Here is an 11,255-nt window from a genome sequence, read left to right on the forward strand (position 1 = left end):
TTGTTTGCACCTGATTGAGAGAGCTTATATATGCTCACGTGAGATGTGTTCTTCACTTTAGTGTCTACTTACATAAACGAAAACCGGTTTTTTCCCCCTCCTTAAGTCTCTTTCTGAGATCTAGTGGTTTCCACTTCGGTGGGTAAACTTTAAGAAACCCCTTTTGAATTCACTGTAGTTGCGTGTGGTCGTTACCACTTCTCCACCCTCACACATTTGTCGGATTTTATCTATTAATTAATTTATTTCTGTGTACAATTGATTTATTTTTAAGTTTTTCTTGCGTATTATATTTATTTAGTTAGTCATTTATATATTAATTATTTTATTTTTTATTTGGGCATTTTTGGTCCTCCATACTGATCGACCAGCAGGGGTTACTAGATAATGATAGAAGCAGATCCCCTAACTGTCTGAACCCTCCCATACCCTAGACGACCCAATCGCAAACCACACGCTGACCCGTGAAGCTACCGGCCACAGTCAGTACTGCCACGGTCCGGATTCAATCCAAGGCCCTGAGGAATATTTCTGTTCTGAGTATTCTTGTCATTGCCAGTGTCCCAGCACATTTCAATTCCAGAATAGCTGATGTGGTGGATGTTATATTAACAGGCAGAACATCACATTAGATTATCTCATACTTGTAAAATTAAGTATCTTTAGCTCTGCCTCTTTATGATTGTCGATGGAAATGACTCAGCAGAATTCACAAGCACTTTCCTGTGCCACAGGATCCCATGAGCCTCTTCTTCTGTCCAAAGTGAAACCACTAAGGTATAACACACGATAAGACTGTTAATATACTGGCTTCTGTTGTAAACTATAAATCACCAAAATAGTGTGAAGGATATTACCATATGAAAGAGATAAAAATCCCCAAATGTTTTAGAGATGTTTCACAATGTGTCTTCTGAATTAGGGCTTTTATATATATATAGTATCCATTAGCATCCTCAAAACAGTCTTTTTTCAATCAGTTTGTGAATGGCTTGTAAAAATGATCTTATCAATTATTTTAATGCCAATCTGTAAGTGTCCTATATCCTTGATACAGATTTTATGATCCATGATACAGGTTTTTCATCCATAATAGCTGTTTGATGCATGGTGCAGACAGTCGATCCATGAAACAGATTACTTTGATCCAAGATACAGATCTTTGGTCCATGATAAAGTTATTTGATCCGTCATACATATTTTATATGATATATGTTTTGTCCATGATACAGACATTTGATCCATGATACAGATGATTGATCCAAGATACAGATGTTTTATCCATAATGCAGATGGTTGAACCATGATGCAGCTCTCTTAGATCCAAGATAAAGATGTTTGATCCATAATGCAGATATCAGATCCTTTCTTATGACTTAGGACCTCAACATTGTAGAACAGCAGCTGGCTGCTGGCAAGTTTATAATGGTTATTTTTGAACATAAATATTAGGATTTATCAGTATCACTTGTGCATTATGTTACTATATATCAGTCTTTTTCAGAAGGCATTACCCAGTCGAGGACAGTGTGACAGTTATCTTAATGGGGCAGTTGTTTAAATACAAATGTTTAATCCTCTGCTTTGAATTAATTTAGGCCTGAGAGCGAGATATCTTTGAGTTACCATACTCGGCCGATCAACCTAATACTTGTTGTGCATGCTGACAGCAGGCCAAGGCCCTGAATTCTCTAATATTTTGCAAATCGGTCAACTACAAGTATTTTATTTGAATTAATTTCCATCATTGTCCATTGAAATATACTGAGTGCTGACTCCTCACTCCTCACTCCTCCTAACCGGTCGGTAGGGGCCACAAGTGATCAATAACTGCTTCCGTTTGGAATGAAAGACCAGCGATGTAAAATGTCAATTTCAACGTTAAAATGGCAACAAAATAATCCGCCAACTAACGGGGTACGTTAATGTTTGAATCTGTGGCAATTATTTTGTTGGCATTTCATTTCACGTTGAAATTGATATTTTACATCGCTGGTCTTTTGGAATTGTTCCTGTCCAGATTGTTCCTGTCCAGATTTGAAACGAAAGTGCCAGACTATAACGTTAACATTAGCTCTGTCTAACACATCGTGGCTGATATGAATGAAATTAGCTAACATGTCACCACCTTTTGCGTTACTTCACTGAATCTGTCTTTTTTGATTTTCAGTGGCACAATGGTAAAAACTTATATGGTAATATTGTATTTGTCTGGTTGCATTGATTATGTAGCCTCTATTGTTGCATCAGCAAAGCTAACACGCCTGGTGGAGATCTGCACTCTACTCAGTGCACTCTTCTAGTGTTATGTAGTAATCCATAGATGTCTGGTTTTATGTTATGCAGTAATCCATAGAAGTATTCATCATAGATGAGATACAGGGCTGTATGACTGAATGTGCTTCCGAATCTGGATGATCAGCATTATGAAATTGAAATGCAGCCTCTGATTCATCCGCGATTCATCCATGTGGACTACCCTTGAGTAACCAGGCAGAGAATGAGCTCGTTCTCAATTAACCGCCAAGGATCCAGCAAGCAAATGATTGATTACCCTTGGATCTCATTATTTTCCAATTCTGAATTTTTTCTGAGATATTTGGACCTGTAGCGACTGAGACAGCTTGATTAAGAAATATTTGCCAAGACAATTACTCCATCTCAGCCCTTTTCTGACCTCTCTCAAAATTCTTAACTAATATGTTCCAATTGGATTTCCATGCTGCTGGTCAATTTAAATGTCTAATGTCTGAAAGCACAGCACTCATCCAGTCTGGGTTTTTATCCTTTTCAATAATACGGGGTTTAAAAAATGATCATAACAAAATTCCCCGTTGTCATGGAGTGAAATTCTTGTTTTTTTAATCTTGTCCTTGTTTTCTCATGGTCATTGTTTCTGTTTTGCAAAATGTATAATATGCAAGAAGGTGCAGAGCATAGATAAAAATATTTAATCCCTTAAAGAGAATTTTTGCAACAGAGGTTGTTTTCATTTTGAGTTTGTCAAGCCATACAGCTGATGTAAAACATATTTACACATCTGCTTTCTAGTTTTTGAGTCAAAATAAATTTAGTCAAGCAAAGCTTGAATCAAAATGACATTTTTTACTGCACATTATGACTCCCTGCCCAGTAGAGTGGCTTTGAGTCCCATTACGTTTTTTTTTTTTGGGTCCTTTTGCAAGCAGATGGATTTGTAGTCTGTTTTCTTTCTTCCCTAAACTAAATAAATAAATAACCACAGTGCGCTTGGATCACTGGATGGACAGTTGAATTGTGTCTACAAATAACGAAGAAGCTATGATTTATAACCAAATGTGTGAATCATGCACAGGGACAAATTCTGACACGGTATAATGTCTGCCCATTTGTTAACTATATATAACTATGTATAACTGAGTTTGTATTGAATTACGCTTTTGATGATGTCCAAGGGTATTGGTCCATCATTCAATCAATCAATGTGTACAGTGACATTCTCAAATAATGTCTTGCAGCCTCAGAGGAAAGTGCACATCCAGTCGGTCTGGTCTGGTCCCCTGCATGTCTTGGGAAGGCTGGGTCCAGATGGTTTCTCGACTACAAAGAGCTGCAGATGAAAGCCCCAGATGGGAGTTCCTGTCTTGACTGGGTGAGCATCACATGACTGGTCTTTTGTTTTCCCTGACGATGGGACACTAGACGAACAGCACACACAGTCCTTGTTTTGGGCTTTGATAGTAATACAATTATTCGGAAGAAACTGAACGGATAATGGCAGTAGTTATTTACACCTTTTAATTTCTAGAGTTTAGGATAAAAGGATGATGAAAATGTATGTAAAGGTAAAAATATATTTACTTACCTCAGAGCACATGTGATCATTTTCTTCAAATCATTCAAATGCAAATCTCTGTGTCTGTGTTTGGACAGTATAACCAAAAAAATTAATTAATTTAAAAAATATATGTGATCATATGAAAACAACTTTTCTTATGTTGATATCATGCGATAAAGTCGTCATGATCACAATAAAATTTCATAAGTCATAATCACTTAGTGTAAAATCTTTGTCAAAATCTCAAGATCAATATATCATGACCATGAGTACAAAACTTTTGTTATGTCAAGATAAGTTTATTTATTTATTTATTTATTTATTTATTTTATTTATTTATTTATTTATTTATTTTATTTTATTATGTCGAGATGCTGAGTCGTGATCACAAGAAGACAACTTATGTTGAGATCACGAGATAAATAAGTCCTGATCATGACAACACAATTTTTTTATGTGTCGTGATAACAAGATAAACATTTCTTGAAATAAGTACAGAAGTCTGTTGAGGCCATGAAATCTCTTGGTCCCATTATCTAAATACTTTATCTTGTGATCTGGGAATTTCGTTTTCTCATGATGAACTATATCATGAACAAGACAAAACAAAAGTTGTATACTCATGAGCACAAATAAGTCACAAGATGATATTTTTTGTTATGTTTCAATCACAAGATTAGTAGCTATTATGAGAAAAAACTGTCAACATCTATGTTAGATCCATCAGAGAACAATTTTTTATGATAAGGTCACAAGATAAGTCAAGATAAGTTACGTCGAGACAAAACATTAAAAAGTCATGATCATAGGAAAACAACATTTATGTTTGTCATTGTTGTGATTAGAAGAAAAAAAAACTTATGTTGGGATCATGAGACTGTAATAATCATTATAAAACAATTTTCGTTATGTTGAAATCACAATATATATAAGTCATGGTCACAAGAAACAATTCCGTTATGTTGAGATCACCAGATAAATTACCAGTGGTCATGAGAAAAAAAACATTCTGTCAAGATCACGATAAGTCGTGATCACAAGAAAATTATGTCTTGTATAAGATCAACAGGTCATGATCACAAGAAAGGGCCATATTTACTAAAGAAAGCTGCAAATTACCATCATTGCATAATTTTGCGTCTCTGCACGTTTTCAGTTTAGCTAAGTATTTATTAAGACTGGTAATGTAAAGTAGCGCAGCCACAGCGAGTTCAGTTAAATGCACTGCCACATCTTCTTTAAGATGCGTCTTTCGCATGAAAGGAATGCAGCATGGTTGCACCACTCCATCTGTGCTGAATTCAGGTTTTGGACAGGGCATAGGATTCATGGATGTAATAGATAGGCACTTTAATGCACTCATTAGTAAAATACTTCAGAACAGTTTTTATATTTCAATTTGTTTAATTCTGTACCGAATAGCGAACCTTCTCCAGAGTCGCCATCTCTCAACTTCTCTACCAGACAACTGTTCTTAAAGATGAAGGAGTCATGCATTTAAAAACGATTTTAAAAGATTCTCTCCCTTTACAAACATACTGTAGGGGAGAGTTGCCGTGCATGTAATGATTGATAAATGTACTTAATTGTACATTAAGTTAATAATAACGTAATGTACAATGCAGCTACTGTAGCCATTTTAGGTTTGTACAATTACAATTCAGTGCTCTACCACCTCCGAAAGGAACTGAGCCATGTTATAATCTTTGAAGGAAATATTTCCCAAAAACTGCTTTTGAGCAAGTTAAAATCTGTTATAAAAGTAAATTTAGGCTTCAAGGCTTTATTTTTATTTGCAATAAATCAAATCGTACATACATCATTTAAAAAAGTAATCTGTCCTTGAAAAAGGACATTCACTGCAAACAAGTGATGACGCTGATGAAGCCTTTAGGGTGGGGATGAATAATTGTGGATGCTGTAGATATAGAAATTAACTTGGAGATAATACCACCAAAATATTTTCAGGTTTTCACTAAAACTGAGACTTTGAATTAACTGAATAGAGCAGCTACATGACAACTGCATGAAATGTAACCAATTTGTCTGCATGGGGTCCCAGCAAACTATAAAAGCAGCGTGTTCTTTGTGGAATTGATAAGAGGTTAGAAGTCGTTATGACTGAAGAAGTAACTTAAAGAAATACCAAGTGAAATAAGTTTTTTAAACTACTTTTTCTATTTTGTGTTTTGTCATGCACATTTTAGTACTTTTCTCAATGTTCCAGTAAGATGTTTAGATACATTTCCCTTACCCTATATATCAAAGCTGCTATAATTTAGAAATATACTGTACACATTTAAATTGATTCAGTTGTGTCCTTTATTTCAAGAAATGATTTTGAAATATATGATTTCATAATCTTTATGAAACTAGGTCATTTTTGGTGCAGAAATCGATGCTGTAATGCTGTATACATCTGACGCCTCTGGACATCAGCGATGTAGTAGTAGGTAGTAAGAAACACAGCCTTTCACAGGTTGTTGGCTAATGAAACACCCAGCACTGGCTCATGTGGTTCTCACTATCTCTATCTCTAACTAAAATATCTCACTAGTGTTGGGAAGTTTGATTCATTAAAATTAATCAGTACATTCGAGTCAGTACATCAAAATGATGTAAATGATGACATCGAGTCGCTCAAGTCATTTTCGCATACTTCACCATTAAGGACAATGCCGTTTCTAAGGACAAGTGAAATAATATAGCCTGCTAGGCTGCATCTATTGGATTTTGTTTAAAGAAATACCCCATATGTTACTTTATTTTTTTACCAAATGAGGAGAATATGCTCTCATAGCACTGTTTAAAAAGTTGTCATCAAGGTTGTCAGTAGCATCATTATAAACATCCCTGTGAGATTATTTTTCACAAATCTAAATACTTTTTTTATAGCATTCCCTGTTTCTGTTTGTTTCACTTCTGCTCGCACAAGGCATTAGTAGGCCTATGCTATACACTAGGCGAGTCGTTCAGTAAGCTACTTTTTGAGTTTTCAGTTCATTTGAGTCATTTAGTACTTTCAGCACAATCCGTTCATTTGAGCATTGGGTTTAAGTACATTGTTCTTTGATTTTCCAATAGTAGCTTCAGCACTAGTTAACAGTTCATTTTCAGTCTTTATAACATTGACAATTTAAAACAAACAAGCATCTGTTCAGGTTTCACTTCTGCCAGTACACAAGCATTAGTAGCTATGACATAAATAGTAGTCTGCAGTAGCTACTTTTGCAATATGACCAGTCTTCGTTGTTCATTTGAAATTTTAGTCATTCATTTTGTGACGAGTCATGCAGTGGCTGAAGGGAAAACCCAACTGGGTTACGCAAGCTCATTCTCGAACTTCAGTGAAAAACTGCTCAGAAATAAGTTGCCTACTGTCCTTTGTAGGTGAATTTCTACATAGCACACACCGTTGTTAGGCTTTTCACAGATGTTTGCGCAACATTTAGCCTGCATTTAAAAATAAAAGATACACAAGTTAGGTGATGCAAGTTGCAAAATCGTATGCAACCAACAGGATTGATTATAATAATATAATCTACAGGCTATTTTTATTAACAGAGCACAATATTTAGCTGTGTGGGACCATTTCTAATGAATGTAGCTTTATTGGTTCAGAATCCATTGAGAAATGCATACTCAATACATACTTGTCCATTCGTGTTTTATTTTGGCTACATTGTATTATGCTCACAAAGAACTGGGTTAAGTTGTAAGCCAAATGCTTTCAATTTTATGCAGGCTAGTGTTTGTCATTGCAATACGAAAACAGGGCGAGTGAGAGTGGTAGGGATCCAACAATGGCATAGTTAGCTCATTGCAAATCTGGTCCCTTTACATATTCAGCGTGAACGGACCTAATATCCCACCATTGCACGATGGCAGATGAGACGGGCCAAGCTCACACTTTTTTTTTTTTTTTTACTCATTAACTAATAAATGTTACGGAAATCCTTCTAAGAATGAAAATGAGGCAAGAAATGTATGTTATACTAGCTGAATTTCTGCTCATTTTATCCATACAACATAAAACTAAAAACGTTTTGTTCGGCTCAGTGAACTCACAGAGTTGAATCGCTTAGAAACCAACTTGTAACCAGAGGATAGTGTTACCTGTTAGCCGAGCCGAATTAAACTTTTTTAGTTTTCATTTCACCAATTCATTCTAAAAGCTTCTAAGAACGAAAACGAGGCAAGACATATGTGTTAAAATAGCTGTATTTTAACTAATTTTAAATATAGCTTCTGTGAATGAGTATCGGTTCGTAGCCAGAATTTATTTGAGTGAAATGATACTAAAAGATTAATGGGAAACAAATTATGTGAATTTATCCTGCCAAGTGTCTGAATTGAACAGAAGAAGGGATTGATACCAGCCGTAAGGTGAATAGTAATTAGACTGTCGATCTTAAAAGATAGTAATCTCGTTTTTACACTGGGGATAAGCTGTCAGCACAAAGTTTGGCCCAGCCGATGTACCAGCCATGTGCGCCAGGGTGGAAAATGACCAGGCCCAGAGTTCACCCACCTTTTTTTTACCGCTACAGCACTGATCTTATTCTAATCTTCACATAACTTATCTTCTCATGATCACTGCTAATTTATCCCATGATCTTAAAACAAGAAATGACTTCTTGTCACTGGAATATTTACTAGGGGTGGAGGGAGATGCCACGATTTGTATCTGTATCTGTATTTGTTCGACCACCAAAATTATTTGTATTTTTATTTGTGTTTGGATAAAACCGGAAGTGGGTGTAGCGTAATTTGCTTTTTAAAGCTGTATTTTACAAACAATGACCTTTATGTTATATTGATATTAGATGCTTTTGCAACACTGAGGTAAACAGTCAAATCAAGTTTCAAACATAGACAAAATGTTTTTTTATAAATCAAAACATAGTTACTCATCTGTACTTTGAACTGCATAGTATGAATTGCATTAACTCCACCCCGACCTGAAGGACACTGATGTCAAATATAAACTTAAAAAATGCTTTTATAATTAATAAAATAGTTCCACGTCTTCATTATGAACTACTGTATGCTATGAACAACAAATTCAATAAAACTACAGTGTAACATTTTTTTGTTAACACTTTTTCCTCCCCTCTTTGTGAAAGTCCCACTTTACCTGTTTGTTTGTTTTGCATAAGCTTGTCAGATAGGCAAGGATGAGATGTAGTGGTGTGTTGTTTGTGAACAATTAGTTCTTTTTAATCAATTTTTTTAGTGAACGATCATACTAACTCACCTCCATGTAAAGATTCGTTCAGTTGAATCAGCTCTCAGGAAGTTGTAAACTTACCATTCGCTGAAGCTGCAGGTACTCATATTTTACTATTTTCACCATTGGGCTGTGTCCTAGCAATTATCAGCACTGATTCATCTGTGTGATCAAATAAACTGTGTGTGGGAAAGACACTGTTGCTCTGACTTGAGTTAATAACTTAGCTGATTAAAAGGCGTACAGTCTAATAAAGATTTTGACCTAGTAGTATCTGGGCAGGAGAAAAGCAATACAGTTTCTCCAATCTGTTGTGCTGCATTGTTGAGAACACCTATGTTTTTCCAGGAGATGTAAGTGTATATAATTGGAGTTAGAGCCGGAGAGGGTGGACTAGAACGTGAATACTATGTTCGGAAAGTGAGTGTTTTATTAATTATAATTGTATCGTTCCTATGGTCATCCAGAGATGTGAGCGTGTCTGTCCATCTGCAGTTGGAGCTCAATGACACTCACATTCTCTGACTACAGGATTATTTACATTATTGGTGAGTACCAGTGAGGCAAAGTAGAGATGTAGAGATTTTTTTTTTTTCATGATGAACTCTGAAGGGAGAAAAAAAAACGTTTTACAAGTGAGATACTTGTGTTATGTCAGCTTTGTTGACCTATTTTAAGTTCCTCTTTCTTTTCTTATTAACAGAGAAATGGCTGCTGCAGACCCTGCAGCCATGGTACTCTGCATGGTAGAAAAAGACTGTGTAAGGAAAGTGCCTGGCCATCAGGATTTTGAAAGGCCATGAAATGTATGGAAGAACAGCATCAAATTTAAGATGGGAAATTTAAGAACCATGGTAAGGAGAGCTGGATGACCGTTAGTTATCCCAAAAGACTAACCAACACCTTTTAGTTTGTCTGGGAAATTTTGCTTAGACTGGAGGATGGATAGTTGTCCCCGAGGTTGCAGACCCTAAAGAATGACTTGATGTAGCGGATTTGAGAGAGGAGGGTCAAAAACTCCTTTTCCTTTTGGTTTAAAATTGGGAATGTTGCTTGAATCTCAGAGATTTTTTTGTCTTTATCTTATTTGTCTAGAAAATGTTGGGTTGCAACCTTGCCAACAGTTTTACTTATTCCACACCATAAAGAGCAAATCGATAACTTAATAGAGGAATAAAAAGATTTGTTTTCCTGGTTACAACAGTACATTGTGGATGTAGCCTGATTCTCAAGGCTCTTATTTTTTATTTTCTGGGAAAGTCCATGTTTGTTGGAGACAGAAGCTTCAAAAAATTTCCATTTTTAATACGTTCATTCATTCTTTTGATTGTGCATGTAACGGTCTATATATAGCGCAGTCTGCAGTGCATGAGCAATGTATAATTTTTTGTACAGCGGTGGGGCAAAAGGATAACATGTAATAGCAGTAAGTGATGTAGAAAACCTAGAAGAATAAAGAATTAGTGTAACTTTGTGGAAAACCGCTCGTAAACAGAAAACAGGTTACAAGAACAGAACATTTGTGATGTCAAGAATACAAAATTAAGAAGTTATCTCAAGAAAGTAACTTACGCTGACATCACCAGATATGTTAGTACTGATCACAAGAGAAAAACTTAAGATAAGTCGTCATCACAAGAAAACAATGTTTCTTAGGTTGAGATCACCAGGTAAATTTGAAGTGACCATAAGGAAAAAACGTTTTTATCAGGAACATGGTAACATGCTTTGTAGAAACAATTCGATCTCTCCTCACTTACCATCCAAATGTATACTCTTTTGAATTCAGGCATGAGATTCAGAGGGCGAATGTTCCACATATTTTAATTTCAGCCGTGATGCAAAAAAGAGAAACAGCTGTAGGTTGCTGGAGTGGAGTTACATGGTGGAAAAACTTGTTCATTTTAAGTGCACACCATTAAATAAATTCAGTTTGTTCACAGAAGCGCCTTCCATGAAATCTCAGTGGAACTGAGATGATTTCGGAGGCAATGGTGAGTCTGACATGTTCGGTAACTTTGTCCCTCGACGTAAATGACTGCACACAAGAAACTAAAGAAACAAAATGAATAATGCAGCCTGAGACTTGATTTTCAGAGTGATGTGGCTTGTCTGCTTCTCTGAGTGAAGAATCAAATAAATGTATTCATTCACAAGACAAAAAAAGAAGCATGTTTCCCTCGTTATAAAATGACAGCAGCAACAAGA

General features: G+C 35.8%; 1 long non-coding RNA gene across 1 annotated transcript; it reads left to right on the top strand.

Annotated features, from left to right (window-relative positions):
• Nucleotides 1-652: 652 nt before the first annotated feature.
• Nucleotides 653-10,614, top strand: LOC135244944 (uncharacterized). Its single transcript, XR_010327100.1, has 4 exons — nt 653-777; nt 3,498-3,631; nt 9,517-9,595; nt 9,751-10,614. It is a non-coding gene; the product is annotated as an uncharacterized LOC135244944 (long non-coding RNA).
• Nucleotides 10,615-11,255: the final 641 nt, after the last annotated feature.

The sequence above is a fragment of the Anguilla rostrata genome, chromosome 18 (genome assembly GCF_018555375.3).
Source record: "Anguilla rostrata isolate EN2019 chromosome 18, ASM1855537v3, whole genome shotgun sequence".
Classification (NCBI taxonomy): Eukaryota; Metazoa; Chordata; class Actinopteri; order Anguilliformes; family Anguillidae; genus Anguilla; species Anguilla rostrata.